The 24527-nt window shown below is 43.6% G+C and overlaps 1 protein-coding gene across 6 annotated transcripts in view; it reads left to right on the top strand.

The window, feature by feature from the left end:
* Window positions 1-766: 766 nt before the first annotated feature.
* Window positions 767-24527, top strand: part of ST6GAL2 (ST6 beta-galactoside alpha-2,6-sialyltransferase 2) — a 74004-nt gene continuing 50243 nt past the window's right edge. For 2 of the 6 annotated variants that reach the window (XM_077927624.1, XM_077927621.1), the window contains exons 1-2: window positions 781-1176; window positions 1688-1778. The gene's annotated coding sequence lies outside the window, so the exon portion shown is untranslated. Of the gene's footprint in view, window positions 1177-1687; window positions 1779-24527 lie in introns of all 6 variants that reach the window. The other 4 variants (XM_077927623.1, XM_077927622.1, XM_077927626.1 and 1 more) reach the window with 3 other exon arrangements.

Raw genomic sequence — 24527 nt, 5'->3', positions numbered from 1 at the left:
TGAAGCACTATTTCTGGGTTAGCCGAGTCTGTAACCTGAAGCGTAAGTAACCTGAAGTGTATGTAACCTGAGGTACCACTGTATATGTATATGTACAGTGCTTTTTTTCTTTAAAAAATGTTTAGGGGCACTCTCATTTTGACTCAAGAAAATCACCATTTTATCGTTCAAATTGGGAAAAATAAATACAGTAATTGGGCAAAAGTATAAAGATTCACAAAATATTTGGGGGCATGGATACCCCTGCGTCCCCCCAGAAAAAAGCACTGGATATATATATGGCTCGCGGAGAGTGGGCAACCATTTGCTGGTGTGCCTCAGGCGGCAAAAAATATTGAGGAGTGTGCATCTCACAAGGAACCCAAGCGACGTTCCCCTCATGAAACGCGGCTGCCCCCGCCGCAGCTGCGCGCGTCAATTTGGTCTCTCCCGTCCCACTTGGGCATATTGGGGTCCGTCCCCCTCAGCCCCAACTTGCAGAAGACTTTTGAGGGAGAAGCTGCTCGCTAAGCCTTGGGCGCGAGTTGTGCAGCGGGAGACCATATGGGTGCGGCGCGGGAGAGGGAGAGCGAGCAGTAGCAGCGAGTGCGCGCGCACACACACCCCACACACACCCCGAGAGACCACCGGCAGCATCCCCCAGTTTCGAGCGAGGAGCCCCACCCGGGCGCTCGCTCGCTCGCTCTCTCTCTCTCCCTGTGCGCAAAGAGGTTGCCCGCGTGCGTCCAAGTCTCCTCGGCCGCCCTCTCCCTCGAACAATGAGCAGGGGCCGCGCGCGCCACCACCCACCCCTCCCCTCCTCTCCCGTCCCTCATCGCTTCCCTCCCGCCCACAGCCCGGGACTAGGAGCCGGCGGAAGCAGCAGCAGCAGCAGCTGCGGCAGTTCCCACCCCTCAGCAGCCACACACAGACACCGGCAGCAGCAGCAGTAGCAGCAGCAAGACGCGGCAACGGCGCCGGGTTTGGTTCAGTATGTCCACCACCGCTCGGCGCCGGCGGCGACCGAGGCTTGCAGCGGCCAGCCGGCAGCAGCAGCGGCTGAGCTTCCCGGGTCTTTAACTTGACCCTCTGCCGCCGCCGCCGCCTCCTTCTCCTGAGGTAGGGGAGGCAATGATAATGAACTGACCCGGCGGCAGCGGCCAACCACCCAGCCTTCTTCTGCGCTCCCCACTCACGGTAAGGAGCGGCGAGGGAAGCGCGCGCTTTTCTCACCCTGCCGCCCACATACACACACACACAAACACCCGCCGTCCCGGGAGGCGGCGAAGTGAAGTCGACCCAGTCACAACAAACAGCAACAACCAACACAATATTTCCCAAAGGAGTCGAGGCTCTGCTCTTTGCCCAGGGAAGGAGAGGCAGGCAGGAGCGCGCGCGCGCGCGGTGGAACCACACAGCGTGCAACCTTCACGGCCATGTGCAAGTAGGGGAAAAGGCGGGGGGGGGGGGGGAGCCGGGGTCAGAAGCGGGAGTCGCCCAGACAAGGGAGCTGTTTTTTTTGGGGGGGCGGACTAATAATGCAGTGCCATTGAAGTGGGGAGGGCTTGGGAGATAGGAGGAGTTGACAGTTGGGCGGCTGGCAGGCAGCAGGAGGAGCTGGGGGAGGGGGCTGCCTGCGTGTGTATGGGGGGGGAGAGAAGCTGGTTGGCGCGTGCATTAAAGGGACCCGACTCCCCCCCCCCGCCAGTTTCCCTCGAGGAGCAGCGAAGGAGGAGAGATCTGCTGTCTAAAGCGAAGCTTCGGTTGCTGCTGGGTCTTTGAGGAATTCCTAGAATGTGGTACGTTGCTGGGTTTTCTTTCTGCACACCCCTCCCTTCCGTGTGTGTGTGTGTGTGTATCTGTATATGTGCACGCGAGAATTCTTCGCCAAAGCGAAAGGCGTTCTTTTTTTAACACCCCCCCCCCGCTAATGAGGGAGATGCTGCCTTTATCCCCCCCCCCTGGAACATCGCCGCCTGGGCTTGGCAGCAGCAGCACCGGAGCGAGCGAAGTGGCCCCCGGCGCAGCGAGCACACACACTCTTTTCTCTCACGCCGAGATTTTGGCAGCTTGCAAAGTGCGTGGGAGATCAGAAGTATTTTGCCCTCTGGCTCTCCGAAGAGAAGTGCGGTCGTTTCTTTCTTCTTCTTCTTCTTCTTCTTCTTCTTCTTCTTCTTCTTCTTCTTCTTCTTCTTCTTCTTCTTCTTCTCTCTCTCTCTCTCTCTCTCTCTCTCTCTCTCTCTGTCTTTTAATAACCCGGCGCTTTTGTGTGCAGGGAAACGCAAGCTTCATTCAAAAGAACGGGCTAAGTTGTCCTGCAAATCTCCCAGAGCTTCAGTGATCTTGAACATGAGAACCGGAGGGAGCCGAGATTGGTTCGACTCCTAATCCCTCTCGTATAAATGCAATTTGAGGAGGGGTGTGTGTGTGTGTTGTTGTCGTCGGCTTCGTTGAGACCAATTCCTAAACTATTTTATTTATTTTTGCTAATGTTTAGTGGAACCCAGCCTTTTTGTTTTTTGTTTCCAGACTTCTGCGGCTTACAGTAGGCAGTGTGGTTATTTATTTATTTATTTATTTATTTATTTATTTAGTGAGACTTGGCTGTTCAAAGAGTTGAATAGATATGTTTAGAGAAGCAGTGCTTTCCAAGAATTTAAATGAGGTATTTTTTTCCTTTTTTTAAAAATGGCTTTCCAGGACTTTTCTATTAGCTCTCATTGTTTTCTCTGGCTGACCTTTTGGTAGTTTAGCAACTGTACTGAATTTTAAGACAGAAGTATATGGTCACACAAACATTTTGTTGTGCGTCTTTTGTTTGTTTTTCTGTGCAACTGGAAATATTTATCGCAATCACCATGGTGGGAAATATTTGTATTTAACAATATGATTTACAGTTATAACAACAACAATATGCTCTAATACCAGCTTTTCCTTCAATCAGATGTTTTGTGTTTTCATAAAGTGTTTATGTGTTTTAGAATGGTATAGTCGAATTACAAGGACAGAAATGATTTAGATTGCGAGCCTTGTTACTTACATGCTTATGATTGCACTGAGGTCACAGGTTACATGACTGTTCACATGTTTCACTGAACACAGGGACATACTGTCTCTACACATGTACAAGTGTTTGTTCATTTGCACAGTTTGGCTGAAATGTACATAGACTGTGCACTGGTTGAATATTGCATGTGAATTACTGAATGAGTGTGCAGCTTAACTATCTCTGTGTGTATGTACATTGAATGTCCATCTAGACATGTTTACTCAAAAGTAAGCCCCATTGAATTCAGTGATCTTTACTTCCAGCCATAGTTTCTGATTTCAAGCATTTGCACTTCAGTCCTAAACACTTTGACTTTGAAGCAGTTTCTATTGATGAGAGTAGTTCTGTTGAGAATACATTATAAGCTTCCCTGAAATTAATGGGTTTCATTGCAAGTGAAACTACTCAGGTTTTAAGGCTCAGTCAGCACCTTGGGGGGTATCTCTGTGTTAAAATTCAAATTAAACCAGGATTTCTTCCAAGAAGAACCATTGCACTGTTGCTTTTTAATAGTTGAAGAAAATAGCTCAGATAATTTTTGAGGAATCATTTCAAGTGATGGGGGAAAGTGTATTCTAATTTTAGAACTGAACTCTTTTTCTTTTTCAAGAAAATGCCAATCACTTCACTAAAATGCCTGGGAGTTTAAAGTTGAAATTGGACATGGAAATAGCTTGTACTCAGCAGAAGTGCTTTGAATCTTCAGAGAAGATTTGCCATGATTGGAGCTGAGTTAAAGAACCTGTAGAAAAATCACATGCTGTGAATGTGTGGACTACTTTGCAAGAGGTTTTCCCCTCAGAGCTCATAAACTGCACAACTAAGGGAAACTGTGTGATGCATGCATGAATGGTAAGATTTCATTGTGTAGCATTGCACTGCAAGTTAGGAATGGAAGTCATTCTGCGCAGTATCTCGATGTGCAGAAGAGATACGAGCTGTAAATGCACTTGGGTGCAACTGCATTTCTATCCTACCTCAAGGCGCAGTGTAAATGGTCCTCCCTTCCTTTTATTCTCACAGCAACCCTGGGAGGTAGGCTAGGCTGAGAAACAAGAGGTCACCCACTGGATAGCTCAGTATTGATTTGAAGCTGGGTGTTCCAAGTCTTTACACTATGTTCTACAGATGTAGGTAGTCCTTCGTCTATATTAAAGATGTTTGGTGGGAGCAACTGTATAATTTTGGTATAAAAGTTTGGGTCAGAGCTTCAAGATAGGAGGTCTTATATTCGATAAATTTTGTAGGAGAAAGCCCTATGAACCTTTTGATTATACACAGTTTATGATATTTGCATTTCTCCCAGTAGTTCCACATACAGTGGTACCTCGGGTTACATACGCTTCAGGTTACATAGGGTTCAGGTTACAGACTCTGCTAACCCAGAAATAGTACCTCGGGTTAAGAACTTTGCTTCAGGATGAGAACAGAAATCATGCTCCGGAAGCGCAGCAGCAGCAGGAGGCCCCATTAGCTAAAGTGGTGCTTCAAGTTAAGAACAGTTTCAGGTTAAGAACGGACCTCCGGAACGAATTAAGTACTTAACCCAAGGTACCACTGTATATGGAAAGCAAATTTATACTGTCGAATCTTATGTTTCAGAATTTCTGTGAACTTGAGGTAGAAGACCTGTGAGATTCCTTATCAGTATCATGAATCACCCGCCCCCCCAATAAATATAGTATTGGACCCTATAGCATTGTGAGATACTATCAAGGTCGGGTTGCACATCAAAACGATTGGCGTCATATATGTACTTCCATTTTGTGAATGTTGTTTACCAGTAATAAGGGTATCTTTATGCATTTGCATGGATGCATGTTGCTTCTGGAAGTATACACGATGCATTTGTATATGCATATAGTGCAAGGCATACTCCTGTAGGGGCAGTGTTTTGCACATAAACTTTATATAACCTTTCAAGTGTGGGTGACTTCAGCAAGGATCTGCCCTCTGCCTCCTCATTCTGAGGGATCAATACTTAATTTTTAGTTAACATGTACTAAATACACTGGAACACGAACGCAAGATACAAGGTTTTTCTTCTTTGCAAAGACTTTCAGTGGAAGACCATATGTTTGCATCTGTGTATCTTAGGACTTATTCACACATGCATGTTGACTCGTTGACTGTAACATTGTGGTGACTGGCATGTGTGAATCACAGATTCATGCCATTCACATGCTTACAAGAGTAAGCAAGCATTGAATGCACAGTGGTACCTCGGGTTACATATGCTTCAGGTTACATACGCTTCAGGTTACAGACTCCGCTAACCCAGAAATAGTACCTCGGGTTAAGAACTTTGCTTCAGGATGAGAACAGAAATCGTGTTCTGGCGGCGCGGCGGCAGCAGGAAGCCCCATTCGCTAAAGTGGTGCTTCAGGTTAAGAACAGTTTCAGGTTAAGAACGGACCTCCGTAACGAATTAAGTACTTAACCCAAGGTACCACTATACATGAGTGAAACTAGAACTCTTAGTTACAGTATGAGACACTCAGTGTTTATATCATTTGTTCTAATGCATGAACTGTGGTTTCAGAGAACATCCATGTTTGTAGATGGGTCACAATGATCTACGTGGAGGTGTGATGTTATGCTAAACTACTAAACATATTTGAGAGCAAATAACGTTTGTGGCAATCTTTTCCTGGGGTGAGAGGTATATGCAGAAACAACAGGCCTTTGCGAACAGCTTGATTGACCCCACTGACCAGTAGAACTGACTTCTGGTTGGAAAGGGATGGTGAGAAGTTACTTGCTGAACTTGGCAGAAGTGAGAGCAGGAAACTTGGCATGGTGCAACGTAGTCAGTGGAATTGGCACGGACAGCATCAATAGAAAAAGGAACATGGGAGGTTTTGATTTCAGTAAAGAAGCCTAAACCCATTTTTTTTACGTGGATACTACTTAATCGTTGTAGGGACGCGGGTGGCACTGTGGGTTAAACCACAGAGCCTAGGACTTGCCAATCAGAAGGTTGGCGGTTCGAATCCCCGCAACAGGGTAAGCTCCCATTCCTCGGTCCCAGCTCCTGCCAACCTAGCAGTTTGAAAGCACATCAAAGTGCAAGTAGATAAATAGGCGGGAAGGTAAACGGAGTTTCCGTGCACTGCTCTGGTTTGCCAGAAGCGGCTTAGTCATGCTGGCCACATGACCCGGAAGCTGTACGCCCTCTCCCTCGGCCAATAAAGCGAGATGAGCGCAGCAACCCCAGGCCACGACTGGACCTAATGGTCAGGGGTCCCTTAACCTTTACCTTTACTTAATCGTTATAGTTCTGTTAAGGAGTCTGTGCCACACACCCTTTCTGTAGCAATGCTCTTGTCCCTTCTCATAGTGGTAAAGTGTACCTGAAGTGATTTGAAGAACCAAGGTTTTATATTTTATTTTAGCAATGAGTTTCGGTAATTTAACAGGGTTTCATGATATGGTGGTTTAGACTTCAAACCGTTTCACTGCCTCTGGGTCTGAACTGTAGCAGTGCTGGGACAGCATGTGGATATTGGTTTAACCTTCTTTGTTGACTTGTTTCTGCAGGTGTAGAATAAGATCTGAGTCTTTGCTTTTCATTTCTTTAAGAGTACACACTGGTCCAGTTCACACATAACACTAAGCCTAACAATGGCTTAGAGCAAACAAGAGAATGTGTGGATTCTCAGAGAAAATCTGCCTTCCCTGATACCCAGGCCTTAGCCATGGTTTGGCTTAGCATTATGTCTGAACCCAGGCTCATGGTTTTGTCAGAGCAACTGCAAATGGCAAACCAAAAACAAACCTTGATTGCAGCTTCTGATTTATCTGAAGTGAGGCAAACCATGAGCCTGGGTTCAGGCATAATGCAAAGCCAAACCATGGCTTAGGACCTTAGGTGTATTAAATGCAGTGACAGCAGGACCAGGGGAGGAGTGCAGTGTCTGTGATTTTCACTCTGAGCATCTGCATGTTTGCTCATTCACACTAAGTCATGGCTTGACTTGGCCTTAGGTGGGAACTGGGTCATTGTGCACTTGCTAATGAAAGTTATCTTATACAGCATTTCCCATGCATTGATATAGTAGACCATATTATAGATGGTGCTAAAATTGCTGTAGGGGACAAGAACTCTGCTAATCCCCATATTTCTGAATACTTTTACCTCAGATTTCAGGCAAAGCTTGCACCATTTTCAAATACCTGCATGGCTGTTTTTCTGTGCTGAGTGGTACTGGTAGTTCTTGAGCCTTGGGTATGTTTGTCAATAATGTATTTCAGAAACGTTCTGTGTTTATTACTGGCTATGTTAAAAGATATCCAAAACAGTTTTGTTTTTTTTCAAATTAGAGGCCTGAGGACAACACCTTTCTTTCTGACAAGAGCTTGGCAGCCCTCCTTATCTTCCTTAGAAAACATTTCCCCAAGTATTACATCCTTATTGGCAATTTTTGGACTTTAGCGTTACCCAGAAGCCTCCCTCATGATTCGGCAGTGAGATAAATGAACTCGGAGCACACAGACCTCATCCTTTATGAGGCTAAGATGTAGTTCTGTGTTTGCTAGATGGTGCAGCCAATTACTAGGCATTCCTTTCCTATGCTTCCTCTTGGTCGCAGGGAGAGAGTCTTCCTATTACTTTAAAAACTTGTCCCTGTAGGATACTGACATAGGTATGCATCCATAACGAAAGGGAGGCAGATATCAAAGCTCTTGGAAGACTAGGTTTCAAGGCTAGCACCTGACAGATAAGTAGAGTTGTGGATTCCAGTTTCCAAAAGGTGTTGTTTACCAACTGAATGGCAGGGTGTAATTTGGAAGGTGTGACTGTGTCACAGAGATGAAGCACACCTGCTAAAACTGTTCCCTGCTACACAGATTTTGAAGAACAGGGACTTCTTTCATGTCACAAATTGGCAGCAATGCCAGGGAAAATCTGTTCTTTTGCAGCAGTTCACCTCAAGCATGTATCTATGGTTAACATTATGCTATGCATGTGTCGAACACTTTCCCAAAGACATCATCGAATCTGCAAGAAACAGTGAGGGGAAGGGACTTGACCATGAATGTTTATGTCAATAGATTGATTCTTTGCTCAAAAAAATACTAACGCCTCTGTCAAAGGTCTTTGATCCAGTGAGCGTTGACATAAATAGTTACAATCACTTTGTGATTGCTTTGTTGAAAAATGGTAAAGAAAATAAAAACCACTGTTGGTACTTTCAACAGGTTTTGCTTTTGTAAGTCAGTGTAAAATTCACTGCACATTTTTAACATGCATGAGAAGAATGGCGGAGAAGGGATGGCTGAGAAGGAATTAAAACACACATGTGGTACCTTCCGCTTGTCTTTCCGCAAAATGTCAAAATAGTCTTCCACAACTTGGTTAATTTGTTTTGTAAATGGCTTGTTAGGTATCATTTGATCTTTCTCTGGTTTAATTATCAAAGATCAGCATGGCAGTCTATATATGCTATTGAGCTACAATAATTATATTCAGCCCCTAAAATGAGCATTTATTTGTTTAGGAGCAAGCTTGTACATAATGCACCATAAACCTTAAACCTTTCTCATCCTTAATTGTTGCAGTTTTGGTACATACAATTAAAGTGTGTGAGAGAGGGAGTTTGTTTTGCACTGCTTAAAAGAAAAGAAAGATAAATGCCACTGGATGTAATTTTTGAAGCTGTGTTATTTAAACAAATATTTTGTAGTTAATTATACACTATACTACATATTTAGGAGCTGCAGCAAGGTTTCCTGGAACTTGAGTTATTTATAACTATAGTGGGTTTCTCAAAATAATCAAGTGAGGTTCCCATCTTTCAGGCTCAGATACGTTTATTTGTAATCATGTTTGCTAAAAAGTCAGATGTCTTTATTCTTTCTCTCTCTCCCTTTGCCGCACTCGGCTATGACTACAGCAGCAGTCCTATGCACATTTACGTGGGAGTAAGTTCTGCTGAAATCAGTGGGGCTTCAGATTTTACGTGCATGGTAAGAAAATGTGCCCAATATGGTACTCTGCAGATAAAAGCAACCCTAGTTGGTAGTGACATGTATCAAGCTGTATGGAACGAAATAAACAGGCTGTAATCAGCAAAATTTTGAGGGTGTACAGAACTAAATCACCCTCTCCAAAAAAAAATGGGGGAGAGGGTGATATTTGGACCCCACGCCCAATGTTGTCACTAAATCTGCACCTTCACACTGCCACATATTATTTCTGGAGCAGGGCGATATATTAGATTAGATTCTTTATTGTCATTACACAAGTGCAACATTGCACAAGTGCAACGAAATTGGATGCCATCCCTTAAAAACAACAAAAGCAAAACAACCACAACAACCAAACCAAAACCGGTTTGAAGTTCATATTGTGATATCGGTTTCATAATTTTTGACTGGGCAATATATTGCAAATCATGGTATGTTTGTGTATGTGTGCTATGCAAAAATCATCATGCGGGGAAAACTGTGAAGCCAGCCAATGCCTACAGAGCTCCATCCTTACTTCCTCGTGATATATCAGTATATTGCGATGTTTAGCTGGTGATATATTGTGATATATGCTGTAGATTTGGGTTTGTGTAATATGTGTCTTTGTGCACAAAGATGCAGATAAACTCATGAGTTCTTGAATATATGGATCTTTGTCCCATTGTAAAGCTGGGTATTTTATTTTTTTATTTTAGTTTTTGATACTTAGTTTTTATTGTTTGTTTGTTTGTTTAACTTGCATTCTGCGTTCCTCCCAAAGGTGCCCAGTGTAGCAAACACATTTGCAAACGATGTAACTAAAAAACAAAAAACATATGGATACATTTTAAAAAACTTAAAAGCATATAAAAGCATTTAAAAACAATAAACAGGGGGGAAACGTTGAACAAAAATTTAAAGCGGCAGATTGTTGTGTCTGGATAGGCCAGCTGAAAGAGAAAGGTTTCCAGCAAGCATCTTAGTGAATGAGGTTGCCTGCCTAACATCAATAAGCAGAGAGTTCCCATGCCTCACTGATGTGGTCCAAAGGAAAGCAGAGCAATGCATCTTGCTGGAAGAGGCGTACAAGGTGCTATCCAACCACCTTAGGGACTCTAATCCGGATTTGTGTAGGGTTCACTCCTCAGCTTTTTCTTTTCCCAGAGTAATAATGGATAAGAGATTTGCTTCCTTGATGGGCTACCTTCCGGGTAGACTAGCCCTCATCTGCCCCTCACTTCCCTCACTACAGCATGTCCATAAAACTGCCTTCTTGACCATTGGATCCACTATTGGTCTCATCTGCTCCATCTGTTGACGTCTGTCTTCACATGCGGGGAAAGTTCCTAACTCACCAAGGGTTTGAGACCCATCGGCTACCCTCACCTGGTTCAGCCGGCCAGTTGGAGCCATTCCCGGAGTGTGGCCACTCTGTCATGCTGACAGCTTCTAGGAGCCACAGGTGAGGGCTGAGTGGAGGATGAAGACTAAAGGTGGACAAACTACACCAGAAGGAACATGGTGTGTCCCCCACCAGAGGTACTACCCCTCCCCTAACATCCCATACCCCCAACCTCCCTGAATATATATATATATAGATATATAGATATATATATATATATAGTTTCTCAGGATGTCATGGACTTCATTGGTGCTTTATATTTTTAAAGATCAGTTTTTAAAGATCAGTTATTGGTGTGGTTACAAAGATGCCCTTCCCATGCCGTGAACAAGAGTTTTTACAATCAACCTTCAAGGTGAATTTCATGGTTAGGGGTCTTGTCCCCTTGCAAAGAATCCAGGCCCAAGTGCAATACGACACGGGAGAGTTCATTTACTCTTAAAAACTGAGCTGCACTGTTACAGTTTTATCTGCCCAAAAAACATCTTTATCCCACCTTTCTGCTAAGAGTGGCTTCTGAGAAGATTTACAGATTCAAGCCATCAAATGACAAAAACTAATTAAAAGTTCCATATCTCCATATCTTCCCAAACCTCCAAACCTTGATGTAATTATCCTTAAAGAGATTACTATTCCTATTTGTTAATCAGATACCCAGATATTTTGTTTTGTTCACTATTGCCAGACCTGATGTTTCCTGTAAATACCGTATTTTTCACCCTATAGGACACACTTTTTCCCCTCCAAAAATGAAGGGGAAATGTGTGTGCGTCCTATGGGGCGAATGCAGGCTTTCGCTGAAGCCTGGAGGGTGAGAGGGGTCAGTGCGCACCGACCCCTCTCGCTCTCCAGGCTTCAGGAAGCTATCCGCAAGCCTTGGGAGCCCGTCGGGAAGTCACGCCGGGCTCCCAAGGCTTGCGGACAGCAGCCTGCAGCCCGAAACCTGGGGAGCGCAGCGGAACACACCCCGGGCTTCGGGCAGCTCTCCGCAAGCCTTGGGATTTTATGCGATTTCCCCCAAACAGTTATACCCTTTATTTCTTTGTCTTTTCTAATTGCGATCATTAAGAAATCCAAAACCATTGTAAACAGTAGGGGCGAAAGAGGACAACCTTGCTTGGCCCTTTATTTATTCTGAATTCCTATGTCATCTCATTGTTGATAATTAACTTAGCTCTTTGTTCTTTGTATATTGCCTTTATGCCCCTGCTGAAATTTTCTCCAAATCCTCTCCTCTTCAGTGATCTTTTCATAAACTTCCAAGAGACACCATCGAAAGCCTTCTCCGTGTCGCTTAGCATTAAGATAGCATTTTTATCCGATCTTATTTCTAAGTACTCCAAAATATCAATAATATTCCTTGTATTGTAATGCATGTGTCTACCCAGTAGAAAGCCTGATTGATCTCTGTTTATTACTTCATTTAATACTTTTTTTAACCTATTAGCCAAAATGCTCGCAAATATTTTATAATCATTGTTTAATAGAGATAGAGATATAGGTCTGTAGTTTTTTTACTAATGTTCTATCCATTCCTTGTTTGGGTATCAGCATGATATACGCTTCTTCCTAGGACTTTGGTATTTTCCATTCTTTCAATATACCATTTAGTATAATTTTCATTGGTTCTGATAGCACATCTTCTAATTTAATAAAAATTATCATTACTAGGTAGAATATCCGTGGTTAAAATGAGCATCCTGCCCAGGATGATATTCTTATTTCAAATGATACCAATAATTGGTGGGGTAGGATGCCTTAAACAATGGGGGGGGGGAATCTAACCAAATTTATTTGACAATATAAAACATTAAAAATTAAATATAAATTACTAAAAGATAGTAAAAACACAGGTTTGTCATTACCTGACTTAAATTTATACTATGATGCAGCGTGCTTCATGTGGTTGAGAGAATGGCTAACATTAGAAAATGGTGACCTATTGGATTTGAAGGGGTTTGATAATTGTTTTGGGTGGCACGCTTATTTAGGGTACGAAAAAGTGAAGATGCACAGAGGTTTCCTTAATCATGTCATAAGAAAATCATTATATAAAACTTGGGAGAAATACAAAGAACTTTTAGAACCCCAAGTATCCTGGTGGCTGTCACCCATAGAATCGTTAACGATTAAGAAGAAAAACATGGGAACAAATTGGGCCAGATATAGGGATTTGCTAGAAGAGAATAATAATAAAAAGCTAAAATTAAAGGATTATGAAGAAATGAAACACCACCTAACAGAGTGGATTCAATATCACCAGCTACCAGTAATCAATATCAATATCACCAGTAAATTTAATGAAGACAAAAGAAATAAAGGATTTGCGACAGAAGTCTCACTATTGGACGAAAATTTATTACAAAGCAAAGTAAAAGTAATTTCTAAAATGTACAGATTATTGTTAGAGTGGGAGGTTAAAGACGAACAAATTAAAGAAGTAATGATAAAATGGGCCATAGACTTGGGTAAAAACATTCAGATAACACAATGGGAAAAACTTTGGAGGGGAAACTGGAAGTTCACAGCATGTGAAGCTATAAAAGAAAATATGATAAAGATGTTCTTTAGGTGGTATTTGACACCTACAAAAATCTGTAGAATGTATAAAACTAAATCCAACTTATGCTGGAGGTGCAACCGATCAGAAGGCACGCTTATACACATGTGGTGGCAATGTGAAAAAGTTAAGGGCTTCTGGGACTTGGTTTTTGAAGAAATGAAGAAAATCTTTAGATATAATTTTTTTTTTGGGGGGGGGGGGACAGAAGCCTTCTTGCTGGGAATAAATGATACAGATATACCCAGAGAAGACAATAATCTATTTTTGTATGCTGTGGCGGCAGCTAGAATCCTGATCGCAAAAAAATGGAAAAAAAGAAACAATTCCATCTAAATGAGAATGGCAAGATAACTTATTCAGTTACATTGAACTACCCAGGCTGACAGACATGATCAGGGGCCACAGCAAACAAAAACTGCAGAAAGACTGGGGAAAATATAGTGATTATCTGAAGAAGCAATGCCTGCATATTACTTCTTGGACTTGATTTAATTAACTTCTGTAAACTGATGTGGGACGCAGGTGGCGCTGTGGGTTAAACCACAGAGCCTAGAACTTGCCGATCAGAAGGTCGGCGGTTCGAATCCCCGTGACGGGGTGAGCTCTCGTTGCTTGGTCCCTGCTCCTGCCAACCTAGCAGTTCGAAAGCACATCAAAGTGCAAGTAGATAAATAGGTACCGCTCCGGCGGGAAGGTAAACGGCGTTTCCGTGCGCTGCTCTGGTTCGCCAGAAGCGGCTTAGTTATGCTGGCCACATGACCTGGAAGCTGTACGCCGGCTCCCTCGGCCAATAAAGTGAGATGAGCGCCACAACCCCAGAGTTGGCCATGACTGGACCTAATGGTCAGGGGTCCCTTTACCTTTAAACTGATGTACGGTTAGAATAAAGACAATCAAAATGGAAAGTAAGTTTAAAAAGAAGATTAAAGAAAGCAGATTACTATGGTTGATGTTAGACCCGCGTAGAGGACGAAGGAAGTCAACAAAGAAAATGGAGTCACATTTAGGTTAATACATATCTTTATTTTTTGAGATACGTTCTTTTTTTCTTATTTGTTCTTTTTTCTATTTTTATTTTTATTTTTTGTATTTTGTTTGTAATATATTGTATGTCTATGTGTTGTTTTCTGTATGTTTGTCAGCATATAAATAAACTATATGTACAAAAAACCCCACTGATTAAACGTTAATGTGAATACAAGAAATAAAAAGGCATTTTAAACGACCGGCGTGAAACAAAATGAATTGTGCGCTAAGTATTGTTAAAAGCAAAATAGGACAGACTTTACCTGGCACCTAAAAATAGTAACAGCGTTACCAGGCAAACTCACAGTTTGGGTACTACCAGTCCCTGTGTCCAGTAGCCACTCATTAATTCTCTGATGGTGAAAATATACAGAGAATTCTGGCAGACCTTTAATTGGCTGACAGGCTCCTAGGACAGCAGTTGATCCTATAGCATGGTACAAACCACTTAAACCTTTGCAGTATGGTAAATATGGGGTTTTTTGCCACTTCTGCAGGATATTGCAATATAGATGTGAGAATACAAACAATGCTAACATTTCAAATACCACCGTGATAGTAATAATAACTTATCTTAATACTTAGGTGCTAAAGTAATTACTTTATTCCTGTTCTCTTATTCTCATTGCTTGCATGGGGGAGAGCTAGGTAGGCAGTATAGAGTATATTGATTCTGCTGGGTCTTGTGTCCAGAGCAGGTCTTCTAACACCTACCTGTCAAAACCATATTATAACAAACCCTGGTTCTGTGTTTGTGATTTCCAAGCATTCATTTCAATTCTAGTGCCAAGCTCCCAAGAAACCAACCCTATCCTTGACACATAGCCTGCTGCAGAGATGGGGAACCTGTGCCCCTGCCCCAAGATGATGTTGACCTCCAACTCCCATCATCTGACATTGGAGCAGTGTATCCAGCACAAAGTGCAAAGAGTAAGTATGCACTAAGGGCTGCTTCTGTTAGCTACAAGCCCACAGCCCCCATTGGTGAAACAAGTGGGGAGTGCAGCCATTTTGAGCTGGGGAAAGACCACATGTTCCATCCTACTCATTCCTCTTGTAGACCATTCATAAGGTATCCTTTCTTGCAGGATGAAAGCTGGGGCACCTGCAGCAGAAAGAACAAACAACATGGAGAGTGCTCCAGTGTGTACGGGATGTGTGAGTATTATCTTAATGACTACTTTCTCCTCCTCCAGCAAATGGAGTCTGCAAATACAGACATCAGTGGAAGGCAGAGCTAGTCTGTCGGTGTCTCCCTTTCTTGAGACCTCACTCATGAGCCCCTAATGAACCCCTGGTCATTATACCTTTTAGTTACAGCTGTTATCCATTATGCATTACCATGTACATGTTTCTCATGTCTCTCCACAGGCAACCAGGCAAGCATCCAACACAAGCAGAGGAAAGGATGTTCCTCGCTTCTAGTCCAGTGCCCAGTGGAAGGCCAGTTGCTCCTCTGGGAGGTTGCTCTGGTACCTTTCTAGAGTGCATGGTACACAGTAATGCAGCAAATGCAGCATGGACCCAATATGATGATGGAATGAGCTGTCTGTTGTGCAACTGTCGCAGGTACAGGAACCCTGCTGCCCTAACTCTCCATGTTGTGATACAGTTTAATAAAAAAGCCATGACTGTTTCATCTGCGTCTTGTCTTCACGTTTATTTTATTTATTTAGAGTGTTTATATACCACTTGATCAAAAAGAAAATCTCCAAGAAGTTTACAAACAAAATCATAGAGAAGACGTGAGTAAAATCCACAAATGAATTGGAAACAAATACACACACACAAATCATTATTAAAGATGAGGGCGGCTCTGCAAGCCATTGTGGCCAAACCCACCTGACCTGCACCTGATGTCATATATGACATCAAGTGTGTGGCAGGTAAAGTCACACCTGGGACAAATGGGGTTTGCGGGGACTGCTGGTTGGTTGGTTTGGCTGCCCCTATGGAAACTTTGAAGACACTCTGAAGCCCTATCAGCTGATTGTCAGGTTTTCAAAGTGCAGCAAAGAGCTCTCTGCAGGCACCAATGAATGGTTGATTGTTGGTGCTTGAAGAGGTCCCTGCACAGCCAAAGCCAAGCCAATTTGGGACTGGCTGCACTAGTGCAGTCAAGAGGAATGGAGGAAGCAACCTGAAATCAAAGTGCTTCCTCCATTGCTTTATAAGGACATAAGGTGGGTGCTCCCCCCCCCCCACCTGTCAAAGTACAGTGGTACCTCAGGTTAAGAACTTAATTCGTTCCAGAGGTCCGTTCTTAACCTGAAAATGTTCTTAACCTGAAGCACCACTTTAGCTAATGGGGCTTCCCGCTGCCACCACGCCACCGCTGTGTGATTTCTGTTCTCATCCTGAAGCAAAGTTCTTAACCCGAGGTACTATTTCTGGGTTAGCGGAGTCTGTAACCTGAAGCGTCTGTAACCCGAGGTACCACTGTAGGCCTAAACAAACATAGAGTCATAGAATTGTAGAGTTGGAAGGCATCCAGTCCAACGCCCTGCAGTATAGAAACCACAACTAAAGCATCCAAGACAAATGACTATCCAACCTCTGCTTAAAAACTTCCAAAGAAGGAGAGTCCACCACCTTCTGGGGGACTCCATTCCACTGTCGAACAGTTCTTACTGTCAGAAAGTTCTTCCTGATGTTTAGTCGGAGTCTCCTTTCTTGTAACTTGAATCCATTGGTTCAGGTCCTACCCTCCAGAGCAGGAGAAAACAAGTTTGTTCCCGCTCCTGTGTGTCAGGTCATTAGATATTTGAAGATGACTGTCATATCTCCTCTTTTCTAGACACAGATAACTAAGTCATGCTTTCTCAATAGGTTTGCTGAAAATTCAATGGTTTTCATCACGCATCCAAAACAATATGGTGTGGGTACCTGCCTCGGGGCAGTAAGATCCAGAGCACAGTAGCTGCCCCACTAAAGGAACGACTCATCAGGAGTTAGCTGGCAAATAGGGTCCCTAACCCATTCTGATTGTTACCACCACCATCTTCTTTTTTTAAAAAAAAAATTAATTTTTATTAACCGACCAATCAAATCAAATCAAATCACATCACATCACATAAATTCCGAATTACAAAGCTGAATTTTAAATTGTTACCGCCACCATCTTCAGGAGGGTGCACAATGGGAGGAGGGCTCAATGAACTGAGGGTTGTGACTTGCCTACAGTACAGTGGCTGGTCCAGCAGCAAGGAATGAGGGGGTTGCTCTTCCAGCTCACTGCCCTTCTGACTCTTCTCCATCCCCAGCAGTTATGGTGTTTTGTCAGCCGGTTGCGTGAAGTGGGCGGAGAGGAAATGGATAACAAGCTATTGTGGGGAAAGGGCTGGTAACTGCTGGTCTTCAACCAATGGGACATGCAGAATGTGTGGCTGGATTGGATGACATGTACAGTGGTACCTCGCAAGACGAATGCCTCGCAAGACAAAAAACTCGCTAGACGAAAGGTTTTTCCGTTTTCGATTTGCCTCGCAAGACGAATTTCCCCTATGGGCTTGCTTCGCAAGACGAAAACATCTCGCGACTTTGTTTTCTTTGTCTAAAAACAAAGACATGTTTTGTTTATAAAGTTAATTTATTTTCCCTTCAATTTTTGAACTGCTCTTTACAGTATGTGCGATTTTAAAGAGCAGTTAATAAACTGTTGTTGTACCAAATTTGGCTTTGTTTGGACTTTTTTTGACCATAGGAACGCATTAATTGATTTTCAATGCATTCCTATGGGATTTCGTGCTTCGCAAGACGAAAAATTCGCTAGACGACAAAAATTGCGGAACGAATTAATTTCGTCTTGCGGGGCACCACTGTACCTTGGGGCCCAATTAAGGCAGACAGCTGTATGGGGTCCCAGATGTGTATGTGTGTTCCCCCATCAGCTCTTTCTTCCCGTGTTCTGTGGCCAAGACAGCCCCCTGCGTACTGAGTCTGTGCTGTTCCACTGATCTACAGCTCTCCGTAGACCTCCTTGAGTAGCAGGCTTTGTGGTCAGGGGCATGGTAGTCATGGGAGACTATCAAGGCCCCCTCCCCACAATCATGAGCTCTTCTTTCTGTGCTGTGTGGTTAAAAATGATTAACTGAGGGGAATGGGAGTTGTGGTTTCTACTCTTGCTGACTCACCCCCTTTCTATCTGTAATTATTCTTGCTCGCCAGGCACTGTCTCCATAGAAGGGCTTTAGTTTGTGGTTGCCTGTCCGTCTCTTTGGTGTGAGATTCAAGTTCACCCTTCTCATTTTTCTGCTCTTTTCCGTTCATTAGGTCTTGGAGCTACTTCCTGCTTATGCACTTCCTGTTGTAACTTCTTCCTTGTGGCCCTTTCCCCTCTCCGTGGCAAATGCATAAATACCAACATAGGTGTCAATGCAACAAAAATTTTGTTTCCCAGTGTTATTGCATCAGGTATGGTCTGCGGCGCTTTCTAACCATTAAACTACTAAGAATTTGCAACTGTTCTGGAAGAAGTGCTGTGGGTTCACCCAGTGGCGGAGCTTCATGATCCGGCACCGGGGGGCGGAGAGCAGGCGGCGGGGCTGGTGCGCATCCCGGGGGTGTGACGTGCCGCCCGCAGGGGCGTGGCACAGATCCTGGGGGCGTGGCACCCAGCACGGGCGGGGGGGGCAGCTGTGATGTCACCCCACCAGGATCACACTGCCAGGGGCGGGGCGGTGCACTCCCCCTGCACTCCTCTTCCTCCACCAGTGGGTTCACCCTCACAGCGTGGTTTTGTCTTGCATATGAGAGAGGAATTGTGCTGGTTAAGTGTTGTTGTCATAGTGTTTATGCTGTCACTGCATGTTAATTGGTGGTTTTCATGCCATGCGGAGGCAACTTGACTGATGGATGGTGGAATGGTTCCAGGGGTGCCCAAACTTTTTTCAAAGAGGGCCAGATTTGATGAAGTGAACGAGCATGAGGGCCAACCAAAGTTGTTGAGCTTTTTTTTACAATTTTGCCCCAGGACATATACTGCCACAGGGGCCAGATTAAATCGACTGGGGGGTCTGGATTAGGCCCCCGAAACGGACTTTGATCAAACGCATCCATTCTTAAGGAAATTAGCCCTGAGTGCTCACTGGAAGGACAGATCGTGAAGCTGAGGCTCCAATACTTTGGCCACCTCATGAGAAGAGAAGACTCCCTGGAAAAGACCCTGATGTTGGGAAAGATAGAGGGCACAAGGAGAAGGGGACGGCAGAGGACGAGATGGCTGGACAGTGTCATCGAAGCTACAAACATGAGTCTGACCAAACTACAGGAGGCAGTGGAATTCAGGAGTGCCTGGCGTGCTCTGGTCCATGGGGTCACGAAGAGTCGGACACGACTAAACGACTAAACAACAACAACAACAAAGCATAGGAATGCAGCTTGCTACACCAGTGTAAGCTATAGCAAAGTGGCTAGTCAAAAAATGAGTTCGGAGTGGGAGATTCCCCTAGTGACTATCTGCAATGAATTCCTATGCCCTTGTTACAGAAGTTTCCTTGGAGCAACCAAATGACGGGATAACTGGAGAATTGAAAATTGCTTTAATTCTGGATAGTGCCTCTTAGAGGGCTATAGAAACATTGTTCTCCCAGGATAGGTAAGAACATAAGGAAATTTGATTCTGAGCTATTGCCATACAGGGCTGTGTGGATAATGGAGGGCTGAACTCCGAGATAAGCAAATTGTTCTATTCCCAGACACACTGTAGTGGCGTACTTTAAATGCAGAAATACATACACAGTATTTAAGCACTGCAAATAAAACATCTCTGACAAATGCATGATTAGCTAAGCCAAGAGATGAGGAAAAGGCTTTGTACAGACTATTCTCTTGAGTAAATAATCTGAATTTTATGGGTTTTGTAGGTTTGAGGCATAACTTTAATGTTATTTAAATGTAAGGATTTCTTGAGTGTGGTCAGCTATAATAGCGTATTGATTTTTGAAGATGCAGCGAGTAATTGCAGACACTTGGAAGCTTATTCTCCTTTTGATGCACTCTTGTAACTTCCATCAGTGTAGCAGTCATGCATGCATGCGTTTGAAAAGAACAGGCTCCTTTGTGGTCGAGCCATTTTTTCGCTGTAGATACATATTTGCAGAAACCGAGGGGTAAATCCAAGTTAAAATGGAGCCTTGGATTTTCTATCAGCTGATACTGCATGCAAATTCTAAATGACTCACAATGTTAATCACCCACAATAACCACAAATAAAAAGAGAAACTACATATTTTCAATAAAGTAATTCCCCTTCATATCGTATGCTCCCTGGTGGAGGTGGGGAATAAATTAGAATTAATAGAATCAGAGTATGTGGTAATCCCTTTTCGATGGTCGCATCCAAGCACTGTTGCCATGCAGTCACTAATGATTAATTTCACTGGGACTTGGCTTGGAATTTTGGTGTAAGATCCTCTACCTTGAATGGAGAGTCTCTGTTAACAATTGGGCAATGGTACGTTTCTTTGCTTTCATTTTTTCGTATAGCTATTGAGCTTGGAGATTGCTACTTGAAATTTTGACACACTTGGACCGTGCCTTGGGCTGGTCCTGAACACCATTTTTTTCTATCACATGGAAGGTTAAGCATTTTGCTTGCCATTTTGTCACAAGCCACCCCCTTAAATTACAGCAGCATGCAATAAGGCTAAGTCCTGCACCTTTGCGGAAGTAGAAGTCCTACTCTATTCTGCCTTGGTCAGATCACACCTGGAGTACTGTGTCCAGTTATGGGCACCACAATTTAAGGATATTGACAAGCTGGGACTTGTGCAGAGGAGGATGATCAAAGGTCTGGGAACCAAGCCTTATGAGGAATTGTTGAGGGAGCTGAGTACGTTTAGCCTGGAGAAGAAGAGACTGAGAGGAGATATGATAGCCATCTTTAAATATCTAGCAGGCTGTCACATGGAAGATATCGAAAGCTTGTTTTTTTCTGCTCTGGAGGGTAGAACATGAACCAGTGGGTTCAAGTAACAAGAAAGGAGATTCCGACTAAACATCTGGAAGAACTTTCTGGCAGTAAGAGCTGTTCAACAATGGAAAGGACTCCCTTGGGAGACTGTAGACTCTCCTTCATTGGAGGGTTTTGAGCAGAAGTTGGATGGCCATCTGTCATGGATGCTTTAGGTGAGATTCCTGCATTGCAGGGAGACAAACAAATGGTCCTCAGGGTCCATTCCAACTATATGATTCTATGATTCCATAACTGATGACCAACATAGATCAAAGAAGTTGCATGGAGGAAGATGTAGTTGGACTTCAATCTCCCATCAGCTCCCAGTGGCCAGGGATTATGGGAATTCTAGTCTAGCAACATTTGGAGGGCCACACTTTATGCACCCATGAGCTAATATCAGGGGTGGCCCGGGATGTTCTGCCACTGTAGGCACAAACCCCAGTTAACTCCTCCTGGAAGATAGGGGCCCCCTCCCTGACCACACTGTCAACATCCACGCTGCTGTCAGCCCCACCTCTGCAGCTTTGCCTGTGGCTACACCCACACTGTCGCCTTGATGCATTGGCAAGGGTGAGGGCAAGGCCACTGTGGCAGCAGTGGCAAGTGCAAAGCTGGTAGTGGTGCAGTGGTGGAGGAGAGGGTCAGTGCTGTCACCTGAGGCAAATTGCTTTTCCCTTTCCTCAAGGAAGCACAGAAGGAATTCCAAGTGGCTGTCTTGTTGAATGGTACTGCCAATGTGAACTGGACATAAATCACATCTTACTACTTACATATAGAATTGTACACGTATGGCATGGCACTAACAGCTGTCTTGGGCTTTTACTGGGATCTTCAGTATCTGAATGAATCTGTGGGTTGGGTTCAGCTAACCCACTGGCTTAGTTGAAGCCAGCTCAATGACTCCCACTAGCGCAACAGTGCTTCCCCTCCTGCCCACCTGTGCGTCCCCCAAATCTGCTCTGGAGAATCAGGAAAACTCGCAGAACAGTGCACATGTTGGAGACGTGGAGATTGTTACATCAAGCAAGCAGAAACGCTTGCACCTGACAGAACAATCATAATAGCGTGACCTTGAATTCCTCCCATTGTGTTAACAATAATTGCTACTCTCACTCAGTAATTTCAGTATAGCCATTTCAAATATCAATGAATTTATGTTTTAACATCCTAAAACTATAGTGAAATCATTTTTTGACTACCTAGCCTGATATAGTGAGAGGAGTACCAGCTATGCACAAAAGGGGAGGTATCAGCAGACTTGTGGAATCTTCAAAGTTTGCAGAAGTCGTCGTCTCCTACCCACAAGCATTTAGAAAAATTCCATAAGGATGGGGAAAACCCTAATCAGCTGGTGAGCGTGGCTACAGAATGATACGGATCTGTTGAGAAGGGTTTGGGAATGAAAACCGGAAGGCACAGGGAACCCTGAACAGGAACACTAACTCAGTGCAACATTTTTGGGACACGCATGCCTAACTAGTTCTGATAGAAAACTTGGGTAATGGCAAAACAATAATAATTATGCATTATGTAAGGTTTAAGGAATATAATTGTAGACACAATACTTTTATGTTAAGATGGAACAAATTTCTGGCTTGTCCTAGGCTATGTGGAATACCTTTGAGTGTTAATTATGTATTTTCGATGTTTTGAGGGAGCTTATCTGTATTATGTTTTCTCTTTCTGTTGTTGTTACTGTTGTCGATATGGAATGGAAGTTTGAGTACTGAATAAATAAAGATTTTTTAAAGAAAAGGTGTGTGTGGGGGGAATAATAGTAGTAAACACAGATACAGAGAGCCAAGGGGATTATAGCCAAAACATAGCAGTGAGAAAAAGGAGTGAGAGTATCAGCATGCTCAAGGGGAAATCAAGGTTTGCAGAACCAAAAAATAAAAAATAATAAAGCAACTCATTGAGGCCTGAGATTGTTCCAATACCTAAGGAGTATAGAGTGGCAAACTGAAAGCAGATTGGGAGGAGTAGAGGAGTGGAACATGCTTTCTTGGATGGGATAGATGGAACCCTGAACAGAGGTTCTCCTTAGTGCCATGCCACTAGACCTCAAGAGGAGGCTGGGCCTTTAATATCTGCACAAGCCACAGCTGTGGGTTTGCTTTTCTCCCCAATAAGGAGAGAAACATGGAATTGCAGGGATGAACTCTGCTGAGGTAACTCTTTGTTCCTTCATACTCTAAAAAGATCAAGCCTTCATGGGTTGATTGCTTCATGATGGAATGGAACATCCTCTCAAGAATGAAGCGTGTCTTCAGTTTAAAATTGGTGTTGTTGGTGTTGAGCTATTAGAAGCTTGGTCCGGCATGGTTTCAGATTGGACGGGGGACCGTGTGTTGAGATTCCTGCATTGCAGGGGTTTGGAATAGATTTCCCTTGGGGTTCCTTCGAACCCTACGATTCTATGATTCTGTGAAAGGGTTTCTGATTTGGGACAGACTTCTTCTGTTCCAAACTCTTCACAATTTTTTTTAATTTGGCCATTTGATTTTGCTTCATTCTTGCATGGGGGCTGGCGCAAGGTTTCTTTGTTCAGTGGTTGTTTTACGGTTATTTAAGAGCAAGGGGTTAGTGTCAAGAACGCCACTTATTCAGCCTGCCTTGTATAATGTGGGTTTAGTTTGGCAGCTGGTAGCAGATAGACACATTTGGAACTAGAATGGGAAAACCAAAAAGGGGCAGGAGAAAAATGTGGTCTGCAGGAAAGGTGTGGCAGCCAGCCAAGATTCCACGGCACGACACAAATTGTGTTACTTTGGCTTTCTCAAACTCAGATAACTTTACTACAAGCAAATTCTAAGCTCCCAGGGGGGCGCCTGCAGAGGTTATTTTTGTAAAACCCCTATTTATGGAGAAGAGAGACACCTGATTACAAAAAAAGTATTGCTAAACTGCTGGTTTTGGGGTTGTTTTTTTAACCTGGGAGGGAGGAATGGAAAACTAAAGTCCACTAAAACCCCAGGGGCGACTTCATTATTTCAAGACTAACTAGTGCTTCCCAGAAATTTTTAATATTACAAGCTGATGGCTCAAGTTTATTCATTTGGCTCCGATCATTGTAAGATCCCACTTCTCCAGAGCGGAGTTTTTCTCCTGCCTCTTAGGCATGGGGGTGTTGCAGATTTTCAAATTGTGAGTATTTGGCGGAAGTGAAGTTACTGAGCTTGTAATATGTCTGTAAAGTATTACTGAGGGGAGAAAGGAGGCGTAAGAGCTCAGTCTAAATGGCCTGAGAACTACAATCCTAAATACTCATGGAACTGTTAAGTTGTACAAGCAGCTTTTACCACACTGGTGCTAGTTTTTCCACTGTGCAAAAATGTCCACAAGTGGTGTTGGCAATGTGTTGGGACTGATATTCCGCACGTAATTCAATTTCAATTAATGAGCACCCTCAAATTAGTCAGAGGCACTAGCTTTTGCCAAGATAACATGAAAGTAAGTTTTAATTTTCCGAGCCAAGCCATTTTGAAATTGCAACAAGCCAAAGGAAATTAGGAATATATCCAAGAACAGTAGAACACCTCATTTGGGAGGGGGGCAGGGGGGAGGACTCATTTATCTTCAGAATGCCCAATCTAGT

This window comes from Podarcis muralis, chromosome 4, assembly GCF_964188315.1.
Source record: "Podarcis muralis chromosome 4, rPodMur119.hap1.1, whole genome shotgun sequence".
In the NCBI taxonomy this organism is placed as follows: domain Eukaryota; kingdom Metazoa; phylum Chordata; class Lepidosauria; order Squamata; family Lacertidae; genus Podarcis; species Podarcis muralis.
Note: the sequence above shows the minus strand (reverse complement) of the source record. Positions and strands in the feature narration are given on the sequence as shown.